A 14,733-nucleotide genomic window follows, 5' to 3' on the forward strand; every position below is an offset into this window, starting at 1 on the left:
TCACAACCTGTACTAGCCATTTCTTAAGTACACAAACATATACAGAAAACATCTCTCCTACACTTCATGGCTTCCTTGCTAAATCCAAAACACCATTCTCTTCACTTTCAAGAACTATCTACACTTAACAGCAATTTTTCCCTGCTGCAAAGATGAGTTTTTCAAGGTTGAAGATGACCAGTGTAACAACTGAGAGTTTTAGTCCTTAAAGAACTCCATTGCTACTGAAAGCACTTTCAGAATTTCCCCTCTATGCATTCCTGATCCTGATTCACTTTAGCAACCACTATTTAATAATTTTTTGTTGGTTTGATGTTTTTATACAAATGCCTATTTTACTGCGAACATGAATTACTTGGGCACATTAAATAAATCTCATCAAATTTCATTTCTGCTGTCACTTCTTTTGTATCTGCCCAGTGGTACAAAACACCAGAGAGAGCTCAAGCTGGAAAGATGCCTCTTAGCCTGTAGTTGATACTGACATAAGTAGTTCTTTTATATCCCTTCATAAGCAGTTCCTTTATATTCCTTCATGTAAACCTAATCTAGCAATACAGTGTTCACAGTCAAAAATTCTGCTGGATGTGTCAAGGCTCAGCCAGCTCCCAACTAAGCCAATAACTTGTCTCAGATGGAAGAAATGAATCAATGCTACTCCAAGGTCTGCTCTGACAAACAGTCACCAGACAAATAGGAGACCACAGAACTAATAAGGCCTATCTACCACAGGGCTTAATTTCAAATGAAAGAGCATCTGCTTCTTTCCACAGCTACAAAACATGTACCTAAACAGTATCAAGCCTTTAGCAATGCCCCCCAGATTTCTCCCATGGTTGAGTCATAGACATATAATGTCCACAGCTAGTTTGTAAAGCGGTGAGGCAGGACAGCAGATCTCTGCAGCTGCTTCATTCCAGAACTCTTTTTTTCTATGGCTTGTTATCGAATTACTCTGGTTTTACGGCTTTGGAAGTATATCCCTTTGGTCCTTATCTCAGTGGGAAGGGAGAGCTATTCCTGCACCACAGCTAACATATCTCTGCTGATTGGAGGAGGCTGTGTGGGTAATGAGTATCTCCAGCTCCTCTTCAGAGCCTGAGTCTGCCAACGTGCATCAGGGATTTGCTGCAAATAAGGGAAATGGAAAGTGTAAATGATGAATCCACCATCATGCATATCATCAAGCTTTTTCTGCCAGGAACAGAGGAAACTAGAGGCACAGCTGCTCCAGCCTTCAATTTTTGTGGCATTTGTAGAAGGTCCCTACTTCTTTATTTCAGAAGGAAGTCCCCAGTGACCAACAAGCTGCTGAGACTTCACTGGGGACAGGATTTGGGGTTTAATGAGGAGAGATTCAGCAAAGCATGAGCAACTAATGATGTAGATTGGAAGCCCTGTATTGCTTAGTGCACTGCCAGGTGTCAACTGTGATTCCAGTTGTAAATTTATATTATCTCAGAGTAAATGATCTGGTATATGAAAAAACTAAAACATCTGACTTCATTAGAAAAGGGTTGATCTCATGGGAGATCATTTTATACCCAATACAAGATTATTTTTTTTTTTAACTTGGCGTGCTGGAAGAGAAACAAATCCTGCCAGCTTGGAGTAAAACTAACAAAAGAGAACAGATGTACAGTAGCATATAGAAGAGATCAACAGAGAGAGCAGGGAAAAATACTGGGAAAAATACACTGATTGGGAGGTTACCACATCTAGACCTTTAAACATTATAAAATCACAGCCCTTCAATCCTCCTTGCCTCCTTAAAACCAAGCAACTGACCAACCAAAAAATAAAAAAAAAGGAAAAAGGAAAAGAATGAGGAAAAAACTATAATTTTAAAAAGCTTTACATCTTGGGGTAGCTATTTAGAGCCTGTGAGTATAACAAAGTGAGGATCAAAGTTCTATCTGGTTTTGGCTCTTCTGTAATTCAGAGGTTACTAGCTGAGACTCAACATCTCTGCTCTGTCAATCATTCATGGATACATTCCCTTCTGCATTCTTGATCCCTCTGGACCTCAGCAACCTGCTCTGCAAACATTTCACTGAACTGACTTTCATTTTTTTTTACAAACTGACTTTATTTTTTTTTCCCCTTACTTAAAGGAACAAGGAGTGGTAAAAAAAAAAAAAATCTTTAAACTACTCTTTGATTACTCTTTGATATTTTCATGTGCAGTCCTAAAATCCATTATCAGTTTAGTCAGCACCCCTTTCACTTCAATTTAAGCCTAGTAACTGCTCAATAAAGCATCTTCCTTGACTTTTTTAGTGTGTCAAGTTACTCTGGCAGAAACACTGGCTCCACAGGTGGTCTTTGTCCCATATCTTCCCTGCACTGCAGGTACAGTCAATTGCTGAGTACAGAGCTGGCCCCTATGCTTGCCCAGAAGAACTCAGAATTTCTTTCTTTGTGTAGAAAATAATTTAATTTTCCTTAGTTATTCTGTAGAGAAGAAAAATCAACACATTTCCAACCTTTCAAATGTACTTGGAGATACGTGGATGAAAGCAGAGGTTATTCTCACCCTTAAAAGAAATAATTGCAACAGACTTAGAAAATGGCTACAGCAACAACAGTTAGGAACTCTCCAATTTTCTCTTTTTCTTTAATTTCTTTGGCTGTTGTGACAGGTAGCAGAGGTATGTTTCAGAGTGTGTGTGTTACTGTGATAAAGTAATGCAGTCATGTGTAAGGTTTTAGTCCGAGGCACATCAGCTGAGACGGCGATGTATAATTGCTTTGCAAATCCTATTACAAGGGGGAAAGATAAAGCAGGTTCTCTGACTAATAGACTTGCAAAAATCATGAAGTCTGATTGAGGTTCATTACCAAATAATGCTGCTCAGAGAGTGGGAAAATAACAAGGCAACGTAATTGCCCCATGGTACTCTGGGCATGTAGAGCAGAGTAAGAAGGGTCCGCTGTACAGGGGGAGGTGAGGATTCAGCTGCTCAGAGGGCAAATTCTCAACCTCCTCTTGGACTTATTGCTGATAATTCCCACAGATCATTGCAGCAGCTGCTGCACAGATTCAGGCTGGATCATCACCACCTCATAGGATATAATGAAAAATACTTGAAATTGCATTCTTGGAACTACAGTGAGCATTGCTGTTGGGTTCTTCTACTTTTCAAATGTAGGTCAGCCTCTGGCTACTCTTGCTTTGCTTCTGCTTAAGCTACATTTCCTCTCTTTTTTTATCTGTTTTGATTTTATGTTAAAACATCTGACAGGAAAGACACTTTTCTATTTTTTGCTATGGCTTGCAGTAAAGATATTAGAAGCTTATTACTTCCTTAATGTGGCAAGAGCTGAATCGTCTGATTTGAGTGTGTTATTTTTCTTGGTAATGTCTTGTTAGAGTTTGTGCTAATGTCAAACTTAATCGGGCCCTGTAGTTTTATGCTGTAAAGTGTGATTATCATTGGATTTTCATACGGAAAATTTTAAGTACATCATTTCATATTCATTTTTAAGCACTTACTTTCAGTGGAAGATAGAATTTTAATCGTTACAGCCTAATCCAGAAAGGCACGTTTACAATAGCTAGAAATCCTGTAGGAGCAACTGAAGGAAAGGCATATTTCATAAATCAAAATTTTAATCTCAGGCATCTGCAACAAATTACCCCTGGCCTTAGTACATGACCCTTCTCGTGCTGAGCTGTTAAATGGTCTGAATTGTGAACAAAAGTGCTGGTTACAAAGCATTTATAAGTCTGTCCTTCAGGCTCTGGACTTCAAAGCTCAGTGTATCCCACACACTACCTTTAAGTCTTCAAATAATCTGTCATCTCCATAAAATAGGTTTTCTACAAACTACAGAGGTAGAAATTAAGTTTTGATATGTGCTTCATAAACAACTTATGTTAGACAGAGAGCAATCCCCTTCAACACAGCTGCTGGTTTGGTGAAAAAGCAGAAAGAGGGAAAAATAGAAATGTGCTCAGTTCATGTGTGTGGGATGCAGTAAATGCAAATAAAAGAAAAAAGAATGAATAGGTTTGGGACATTCATTTTTTCTTACAGTTAAGTCAATGATTAATCAGTAAAATTTTTCCAGGTTTCATATTTGGATTGAAAACCCAAAATTAAAAGTAGGGTCACCTTGGATATAATGACTCTTTGCAGAGTCATAATAGAACATGGTGGAAATTCTAAATTAATGCAAAGATGAATATCTATGCATGGACATTTTGTGTGATTTCAGCTCAAAAATTAAGTGAAATCCCCATGGTGTCAACCAAATCTTCCTTTGGGGCTTTAAAATAAGTTATGCTTGCAGGGCAAGGGTTTATGATGTTCAGAACTGGTTGTACAGGCTGCCACCATCACTTTGAAAAAGCTGTGGGGCAAAATTTGTTACAGCTAAATAACGTTCTTCATTCCAGTCCAGTGAAGATAAGATTTTAAATTGTTATGGCAGAATGGATATGGAAACATAGAAATATAGAATGGTTTGTGTTGGAAATGATCTTAAAGATCATCCAGTTCCAGCCACTCTTCAATGGCCAAGTGCAACTTTGCCTAGAACAGGTTGTTTATATGGGACATAAGAGTTGGTATCTTATCTGCACATTATGGCTTAAAAACTGTATTAGAGGAAAACCAACTAAATTTAACTCCACTATTGTATAAATAAATACATCCATACACACATATTTATGCATTTTATTGATTAAACAAAACAACCTTCAGTATCTCAGCGGAGTCAGTTATTCAAAATTTTTGTAGTAAACTGTTAAATTAAAAATAAAGGGAACTCAGACTCTCAGATTTTTTCCACTCTTCACCTCAACACCCAGAACCACACAGACAGACAGAATGAACAAACAAATGCATGAATGAAAGACACGTATGCATGTGCATACCTGTGTGTATGCCTCTATGTTTACAATTTTCTTTTGATTGCAAATGCAATTATATCAGACAGCTTTTGAGGTTCCTTTCTTCAGGAACTAAATGGGTTTTCCTTGTGGGTATTTTCCCCCAAAGAAAGCAGTCCATTCTATGAAAGTCAAAGAAAAACTTTCTATCAAAATCATTTCTGCGGAACAAATTTCAACTGTTTCTATTTATTAAGTTAACACAATAATAAAACTCCTACACCAGCAGTACTCATTAGCAGTTATTGCTTAACTATTCTTTTTGTCACTACAGCTGTCTAGGTGCCTTACAGGAAGTGAGTCATCCTTGCCTTGAGGAACTTCTATTTCTAACAGGCAAATCCCAGGAAAGGCAAGGAGATGGAAATAAGAGGAAATACCACAATTAAAGAAATGCCACCATCTTGGAAAGGATCAATTTTTATTTTTTTAGTTGGTTCAAATGTGTGTTCATTAGCTCCAGGATCAGTCAGGTAATGCCTGTTTCCACATGTGTGGGAGATACAATCCTTAAGCATGTTTTGGAAGAAGTGTATTTAAAAAAGGACTTGTTGGATTTGGAGAACAAGTGAAATTGCATGCCAAACTGAATCAGGAAAGAGATTATCAGAGCAATTGTGCCCTTCTCTAGGGATAACAAACATGATCAGGAGATGACTGGTCTGATAGCCCGGGAAGGAAAATAGACATGAGTCATTGGCTCATTTTCACTGTAAATGAAGCTTGACAGAAGATCTAAGACCTCTCAATACATCAGTTTGAATCACTAGGCCATAACCAGGCTTTTATTAGCTAGTAGAAAAGCTTTCCACTAAGTATTCTGATGCTGCTTTTATCTGACAGGTTGAATAGGATCGTAGCAGGACTGTAAACAAATCCAAGACTTCATAGCCAGAAACAAATTTTTCACCAAGACTTAATCAGAGTTAGGTAAAACCCAAAGTTCTATTTTATTTCTGAGAGGAATTTGTATTCTTATGTGTCAATATCAAAGTTTTTTGTGGGAATAAAGTCTTTTTCCTGAGTTAAGGATATAGCTGAGATAAATGTGCTGGTCTTTGCTTGGCTGAGTATGGTGAGTATTTCTTTCATTGTGGTATTTCCTCTTATTTCCATCTCCTTGCCTTTCTTGGCAAAATATGGTGAGATGCTGAAGTGCAGCACAGGTTCAGTGAAGGGGGTTTATGTGGGTGGAGATCTGACTTTATGCAAAACTGATTGGCTGTTTTATTGCTAGGCTGAATATCTCTCACCTACCTGCAAACCTTTGGGAATGAAACAAGATTAATCCTCTGATCCTCAAGTCTCTCCCCTACAGTGTGTCACAAAGATAAACATACAACATTTCTATAGGCAAAATGCTTGGTTCAGTTCCAAATATCGTGTCACTACTGTTCCTAGGTTTAAATCTTGCTTTCAGAAAGCATAACTTGGTCAATAAATAAGGAAGAAATGAGGAGTAGAAAAGATTAATTATATGGAAATGCTTCATCTATGTTCCTTATTTTAACAAGCAGTTAATCAGCACTGTAGCGTTTCCTGGAAACATGATCAAGTTTAATTTATTAATTTCTTAATAGCCTCCAACAAACACTGCACGTAGTTAACACCCTTTCTACTTCAGACTGATGATTTTTAGAGCCGAGTGAGTTTGATTGTCTTGAGAGTGAACAAATCTTGCTCCAGGAATGGAAGCATTCAGCTAGAAATCCAAGAATTGCTGGGTGGCTGGTTTATTTTCTGATTTGGAGGGAAAAAAATTGCAAAGATGAAACAAGACTTGGAAGACTGGAGGCTTGACTAAGGAGTGGATGAGTGAAATATAGGGATAGAAAAGTCTAGACTGAAAAAGTGGATGAGGTGAGAGGCTTCTTAAAGAGAGTTTGTAGATCATATTATTTTGACAGTTAATGTATATTTCCAAAGCACACCTAAATAACATGAGAGGTCAATTCCTATTTTAAAACTCTAAATGGGTGGGGAGGAGTTTATTTCAAAAGATTTTGAGATCCTTTGTTCCATAAAATCACTGAATATTTAGAGGTCTCCATATGTTTAATTGTGATTTATATAGCTTTTCATAAAATAGAAGTTGTATCACAAGTTTTAATTTTTTTTTCTCCTGTCAAATCAAGTCTTTATTAACTTTAGACATACCAATGTATTCTTTAAGTCTACTTACAAAGAGTGGAAGAAATTATATCAAAAAGAAAATGCAAGTGAAATGAAAAATAGAGTCAATCTTTAAAAACAAACAAAAAACCCCTCCTCAATTACATACAAAAAAGGGACCATTATTAAGCTAATCACTCCACCTTAAAAACAATCTTCAACCTCACTGAAGTAGAACAAATTGTTTATTTAGAAATATTTCCTGAATCAGGGCCAGATATATCGGAAGATACAATGACACAGACTATTGATTCTCTAACTGAAATCCAAGTGGTGTTTGTGGCTCACGGAGCCACAGTAAGTGGCTCCCAGGTGGTTCATGGAACCTTTTAATTACAGAAAATTGTAGTGTTTTGAGAGCTGACAGTGTTTTTAGAGCCTTATGAGCTCGTGGTGACCATATTCAGGAGATGGATGAATATACATTCTTGGACTAGAGCAGAAAATTTTATAAACCCACAGAATATAAGAAAAAAAAGTATTGGCAAGAGATACCATTAGAGATTTAGACTGGGATACTCCACATCCACAGGTTAACTGTACATGATGCCCACTTTCTGTAAAGATGTCTCTTCAGGAAATCTTAGCTTTCATTTCCTTTCTTTCATTTTATTTCTAGGGGTTTTCTTTTCAGGAGAACTGTAAACTTCTAGTATCAGTATTGAAAAATATTTCATAAATTATAGGTGATATTCTGCTAATATGAGTTTTCATTCTGTCTCTCTCTCTCATTGGACACACAAAGTCCTTTGTGAATTATCAATTGAAAGTCAAAGTTCCTTGGTTGTAGCAAAAAGAGAAAATATCCTTTTTGTTTCCACATCAACTTAATCTCAGCGAAAGGTTCCTGTCTTGACAGCACTGCAAACTAATGGTCTCTCCTCATTCTTGCAACAGACCAAGCACAAAATGTGCCATTAGGAGCCTTCAGTTCCTGCCTGAACTTTGTACTTGAAGAATCAATTTTGACTGGAAATTACAGAGTAGTCTACAAGTATGATATTCATCTTCCTTGTCCTTAACCATAAAATATTTTGCCACCCCTACTAAACTAAACGAAACCACCAGACTTTACAGTCTCTACTGCTCTCTGCAGTCTGTGTAGAGAGAAGTCTTTAGCAGAGGTATCCAGTACAGGTGATCAGTTATTTGCCTTAATTATTATTTAGTTTACATCTTCCCCCAGTGAGGCAGCCCAAGCTTGAACTCTATTGAGTTGAAAGCTAAGATCACCTTTTTGACTAATAAAGAGCATGGAACCAGCCCACATTTTAGACTGCATCAATAATGCTGTGTCTATTTTATCTTCCTTCAGAAAAGAAAGACATCTACAATCTGGGAGAAGTTCAGTGGGGAGCACTGAGATGGTCAGAGTTAGAGGATTGGCCAGTGAAAAGAGGATGAGGGACTGGAGGTTGATCATTCTGAAGAAGGGACAGCTGTAAAGGTCCTGACAGCCAAGAAATTATGAGGAGGTCACCAGGAAAATGGAGCCAGGCTTCTCACAGCCTTGCAGTGGAGTGAATTTAAAGGTAAGGATACACACATGTTTGTATCAGGGCCTCTCTCCTATAACCATAAAATAACATGGCTCAACTTTTAATTTTAAATAACATTTAATAATTCCCAGGTACTTATTCTCTGCGACTTTCTGTTCTACCTTAGCAATATAAGTCAGTTATTTTTGGAAAGAAAGTTGCTGTAGGAACCTGATGCTTCATAAAAGAGAAAAATGAGGATTTCTGTGACAGCAAGTTGTGACAGGAATGGCCAAAGTGTTCCTCAGAAACTGTGAATGAAAAAATGCTATTAATAGCAAACTAAATTTCTTTGGAGGCTGAAGGGCAATGACATCACCTAGGATGAATTTAACTTAGAACATCCAAGTTAAAATGGCAAAGGAATCTCCTCAAACTATATTAATTTGAACAAATTTTTGTGGTGAAATCCTGGCTCAGACCTTGACCCAAAGTGTGTGATATCCTTAACTATCTAAAATGTTGTTGCTGACAAAGTTTGACATTTAGGCATATATGGGGTAGATTGAAGGTCTGATTTTCCAATTTAAATACATCCTGGAAATTAGATTAAGACAATCTCATCTCGACTGTGGCAGTCACAGGGAGAACACAGATGTTCAGCATTTACAGAATAATGTTTCTGTTTTAAGGCATCGGTTATTCCTTGCTAAGTACCCCAAATCAACACATTTCCATTGCTTCCAGCATATCCATACCAGTTACCATTCATTTCAAGTCTTGGCTTGGCATCAGTGCTTAGTGGGCAGCCTGATAGAAAGGCTATTTGCTAACTAATGCAATTGGTTCTCTAATGTACACCATCCAGTTTTATTCAGCATTTACCTGCCTCAGTTATCTTTATGCAGCTAATTCACAGATGCAGCAAACCATGTTTTATTTCATTTAACTGAAGGATCCATTTATCCCAGTCCCACTGCCAAATATGCACAGCATAGGAAATGCTGCCTTATTATTGTTAAAGGGGAGTTTGTTTCCTTTTTTAACTGTTATGATGGTAACAATTTGGTTTTCCTTTGAAGAATCTAGTCTTTTACAAAAATTAAAGACAAAATTATTTAAAAGTCAAACAAAGAGTTCAGATTATTGGTTATTTCTCAGCAGAACTTTGAGTAGTTATCTGCACTTTGGTTCTGTGGTGGGTTAACCTTGGTTGAACATCAGGTACCCAACGAGCTGTTCTACCATTCTCCTTCCATCAACAGAACGGGGGAAGAAAACACAACAAAAACCTCATGGGTTGAGACAAGGGCAGAGAGATTATTAACCAGTTACCATCATGGAAAAAACAGACTTGAACTGGGGGAGACTAATTCAATTTAGTGTAAATCAAAACCAGTAAGGTAGGATAATGAGGATAAGAACAAATTTAAGAACACTTCTCAATCTCTCCCCTCTTCCCAGGTTCACCTTTATTCCCAACACTCCTACCTCCTTCCCTTGAACAGCACAGTGGGACTAGAAATAGGGTTGTGGTCAGTCTTAATGCTTCAGCTTTGCCTCTCCTCCTTCACACACTTGCCCAGCCTTAGCATGGAGTCTTTCCCATGGGATACAGTCCCTCACAAACTGCTCCAACATGAGTCCTTCCATGGGCTGCACTTCTTCATTAACTGCTCTAGTGTGGGTCCCTCCAACAGGGCACAGTCCTTCAGAAACACTCTGCTCTACTGTGGGTGCCCCATGGGGTCACAAATCCTGCCAGAAAATCTGGTCCTATGTGGGATCCTCTCATGGGCCTGCTGGAAAAATGCTCCAGCATAGGCTTCCCACAGGGTCACAACCTCCTTCAGGAATCCCCCTGCTCCTTCTCTGCTCCCCCAGGGACCCCCATGGGCTGCAGAGGCACAACTGCCTCACCATGGGCTGCACCAGGGGCTGGGAGGAACCTCAGCTCTGGCACCTGGAGCTTTCCCACACAGCTCCATATTCTCTTCGTAAATGGTGGTCATACTTATGAAATTAAGAACATAACAAATATCAGCTTTTTAGCTCAAACAACCAGCCTTGTGGAATCTTTCTCCCTGGAAGTCTTCCAGACTTGTGTAAGCAAGCCTTTGTAAACCCATGAAGAGCAGCAGTCCCACACAAAGTATGAAGTTGGATTAAAGGACATCCAAAGGTCTTGCCAAATCATCTTTGATTTTTTTTTTCTTCTCTATCATGATATTCTCTCCAGTGTTTTGCCCTTCCCTTCTTTTTTTTTTTTTTTTTTTTTTTTTTTTTTTTTTTTGTAGATCCAGGAAGACTTAAGACAAGACAATTTTTATTTATTAGCCTTTGAATAGTGACTTGTTTTCGTCAGTTTTTTAGATGAGATAAAATAAGGCATTTATCCTTCAGAAAAGAAAAATACAAAAAAAAAAAAAATTAATTAAAAAAATGTATTCCAGGGCAAATTTAGTAGCAGATGATCTGATCTTTGAACTTTTTAAATTATGGTGGTGGAAGGAATAGGATTCTCCAGTTCCTCCTTCACCTTTTTTTCTTGGTTCCCAAAATGCATTTCCCAAATTGTTGCTCTATACTGCTAGAACGTTTCTCAACAGGAGGGTTGTGCAAGTTTCCTTGATAACCTCCGGGATATGTGAGAGCTGCATGAGCAGACACAGGAAGTTTTCATGTGCCTCTTCTGATTCATTTTTTCACTGCCATTGCATCAGTAAGTAATTAACTGTCATGAAGATCAGCCCTTAGAGGGCATCCCATCTCAAAAAGTTATCACCTCACTAGGCAAAGCCACACAAGGACTTGTGATCACCAATTTTCCTTTTGTTTTAATGAACTGCTGTTATTTGTGGCTAAAGGTATCATTTTCACTGTAGTCTGGAGGAGGGAGGAAATAATTAGCTGCTGGCAAGTCTGTGGAAAGGAAATTCATTGTACTCATTGACAAATGGAGGGCGACGCTCTCAATCACAAATTGTTTTAAGTCCCACGCATTTTCTCCAAGTCTCAAAGGTTGTCCTGGAGGACAGGGTGATGACCTGAGTGCTGGGGTGCCGCTGAGATTGCCCAGCCAGGGCTGGGGCTGTACTGGTACTGCACAAGCACCTGTACAAACACTCAAACCCTGAAGTGCATTCACATCTATGAACCCTCAGGTTTGTTTTTTTTTACACACGAGAAAGTCTGGATTTTGACACGTGTGGGAAATAACAAGGTGATTGAGCAGCACTGAATGTAATGTATTTTACATTCTTAGTTTCATGGTTGTGTCAGCTGCTGCTTAGAAGGCTCTAATTTTGCATGTCCTAAATGTCATTTTTATGACTGACAAATAAGAAATTTCAGAGGGTTATATTTGCAACACTTACATCCATCATAAATAACGCTGTCTTGTTATTGGGGGGCAAGAAAAACAGAAGCCATGAAGTCAGGCAGTCCATGGATGATTAGCAGCATGAAAGGTGAATGCACAGTCCTACTTACCTTCACACCCAAGGGCTTTGCCAGATCATGAGATATGATAACATTCCAGAATTCCAACTGAAGACTTTTTGTAATACTTCCAGCCAATATCCACCTCACTTCTTTTCCTTTTCTGGTCTCTGTGAGGGTATCTGTGAAACTCCTGACAGCAGGTAGGCAGCTGGTGGGTCATGACTGCTGCTTGTGACATTGGGAGTGATTGTCCTCTTGATACCTCTTGATACCTTGTGTTCCCACCATCTGCTGTGCTTTGTTTTATCTTTGTATTCCAAACTCTTCAGAGTCGGCTTTCTTTTGACGTGTACTTCTGAAGTGCAGAAAAAGGAAGGCTTTTACTTTAAAAGTCCTGAACATATAGACAAAGTAAGTAATAATCAACTGTGGGTTTTTTAAATGGTAAGAAAACCACGTCTGGGTTAGTCACATACTCCCAGATATACAAGTCTGTTCCTAAACTGATAGAATTTTTATCTTATAGGAAAACAAATTACTCTGTAGTTTTCCAAAAGAAAAACTCTTACAGCAGGAAATAAGACACTAAGTGGAGTGGGCAAAGAAGCTGAACTAGAGCATTACTTGCACCTGGTACCTAAGATCTTGCTTTTCTTTAACAACAATATGAAAGTGCCAGACACATTCTGTAGGCGATATCTATTTCCCCTGTTGATCTTTAATAACTATTGCTATATATCTCTTTCTCTGGGTAGAAAGAGTAATAGTCCTGCCCATCACATAAGGTGTAACTGCATGCAGAGAAAATAAAAGTATTGGTATTACACATGTATCATTGGTTCCCTCACTGTCAATGCCACTCTCAACATACCCCTCATCAGCAAGTGCTAATATTAAATAATCATTCAAATATACAATGCGAATTAAATATCGTTGATTTTGAAGCACTCCAATGTGCATTTTGTGTGTCATTGTACTGAAGCATTCAAAGGAAAGTTTTTTTAATGTGAGACTGCTCCACAAAGTAGCAGTTTCTCTCGTAGAAAATATAATCGTTATAAAATCCAAAGCACTGCAATACAAGGAAGTGTCTGCTGGGTCAGTGTGCCTATTATACTAAGAAGCTCTAGTGAAGAGCAAATCAGACAGGAACATGTACTAGAAGAACACAAAACATTGTTACCACAGTGCTGGAGTGCAGGCATGAAAATATGAGCAATTATTTAATGGTTTCTGAAAAAGAATATGTCTGGAATCTTATCTCTATTTACAAGCACCAAAAAAAACCCCAAAAATCACATAAAAATGAAATGTTTTTTTATTTATGAAAAAAGTAATTCACAACAGAACCTAAACACAATGTCTATGATGCCCCATTCAGTTATTTACTCTAGAACTGCTCTCTAAAATTAATTTTTTCAATATTTACCATCAGTCCCACTGCTGACACCAATAAGTGGTAAATTATCTCCCTTGATCATAGGACATGCTACAAATACTCAGGTCCTGATGGAGATATCATGTAGGGAGCATGGGGTAAATTCAGAGATCCAGTAAGGAATAAAAATATTCTCCATTTAAAGAGATCTAATAGTAAGGAAAATATTTTTGGATAAAAATGCCTTGTTATTACCTGGATGTATGTACAAGTTGTGTAACAAAATAATGAATCATATTTTGCTTGTTTGTTTGTTTTATTAATGAGTGACTTGTGGGCAACATAAGCAAAAATCCATCAGCTCAGTGAAATGATCTAAGGATTTACAACACCCATTAACCTCTGGGAAAAGCACAGAGAAATAATAAATTTCCATTTTACTGGCAATGCAGCAGAGAAATAGCCATGACTCATGGTATTCTGATTCCAGCACAAAAATACGACTTAAAATCTCAGGGTTCACATTTTTTGATCTTTTCCTTCTCTTTGGTGTTTTGGGTTGTGGTTGTTCGAGGGGTTTTTTTGTTTGGTTGGTTTTGGTGTTGTTGTTGTGGGCTTTTTTTTTTGTTGTTGTTGTTGTTTGGGTTTTGTTGTTGTTGTTGTTGTGTTGTTTGCTTTGGTTTTTGTTGCCCTTTTTTTTTTTTTTTTGGTTGATTGATCTCCCTAGGAAGTCACCTGACTTGGACATTCTTCTGGGTGTCACAAGGTGGGACTGGCACAGAGAGAATTGTGATGAGTCAGAGCAAAGAGAGGCTCCTCCCCAGGCAATACCTCATGAGAGTGGTGTGTCAGTGATGGAGACTGTCACATTTCCTGCTGAATCCTGGATGGCACAGCAGCACCACAGTAAAGAAAAATCTGACATTTATGGTGAGATGATATTTCAGCTTGAAGTTTGTAGAACATTTTTTTTTTCAGTTCCAATTTCTGAGTTTGCCCCTGTGCGGGATTTCTCACCATCTTTCTCTACCGGTAAATACTGAGATCATTGCAGGCACATTTTCTATGCTACTATAAATAGCACCATTTAAATATTCATCTGCAAACATGTTGCAATAAATTATATAAGGAGTACTCATGACTCAGTACAAATTATTGGATCTCAGAGCCCTATTAAAAGTATCTGATTTTGAAAAATCCATGTGTTTATTTTTTCCTAATGTGAGAAAAATAAGCAAGTTTGAATGATTTTTTGGGATACATCCCTGCCAGCTGAGGTTTGGGCTAAGGTTGTGGAAATCAGTAAGAGCTCTCTTGTCAATTGCATTATGTACTGTATCAGACCTGCAGAATATTATGCATCT

Source organism: Zosterops lateralis (assembly GCF_965231275.1).
Source record: "Zosterops lateralis genome assembly, chromosome: 1".
NCBI classification, from domain to species: domain Eukaryota; kingdom Metazoa; phylum Chordata; class Aves; order Passeriformes; family Zosteropidae; genus Zosterops; species Zosterops lateralis.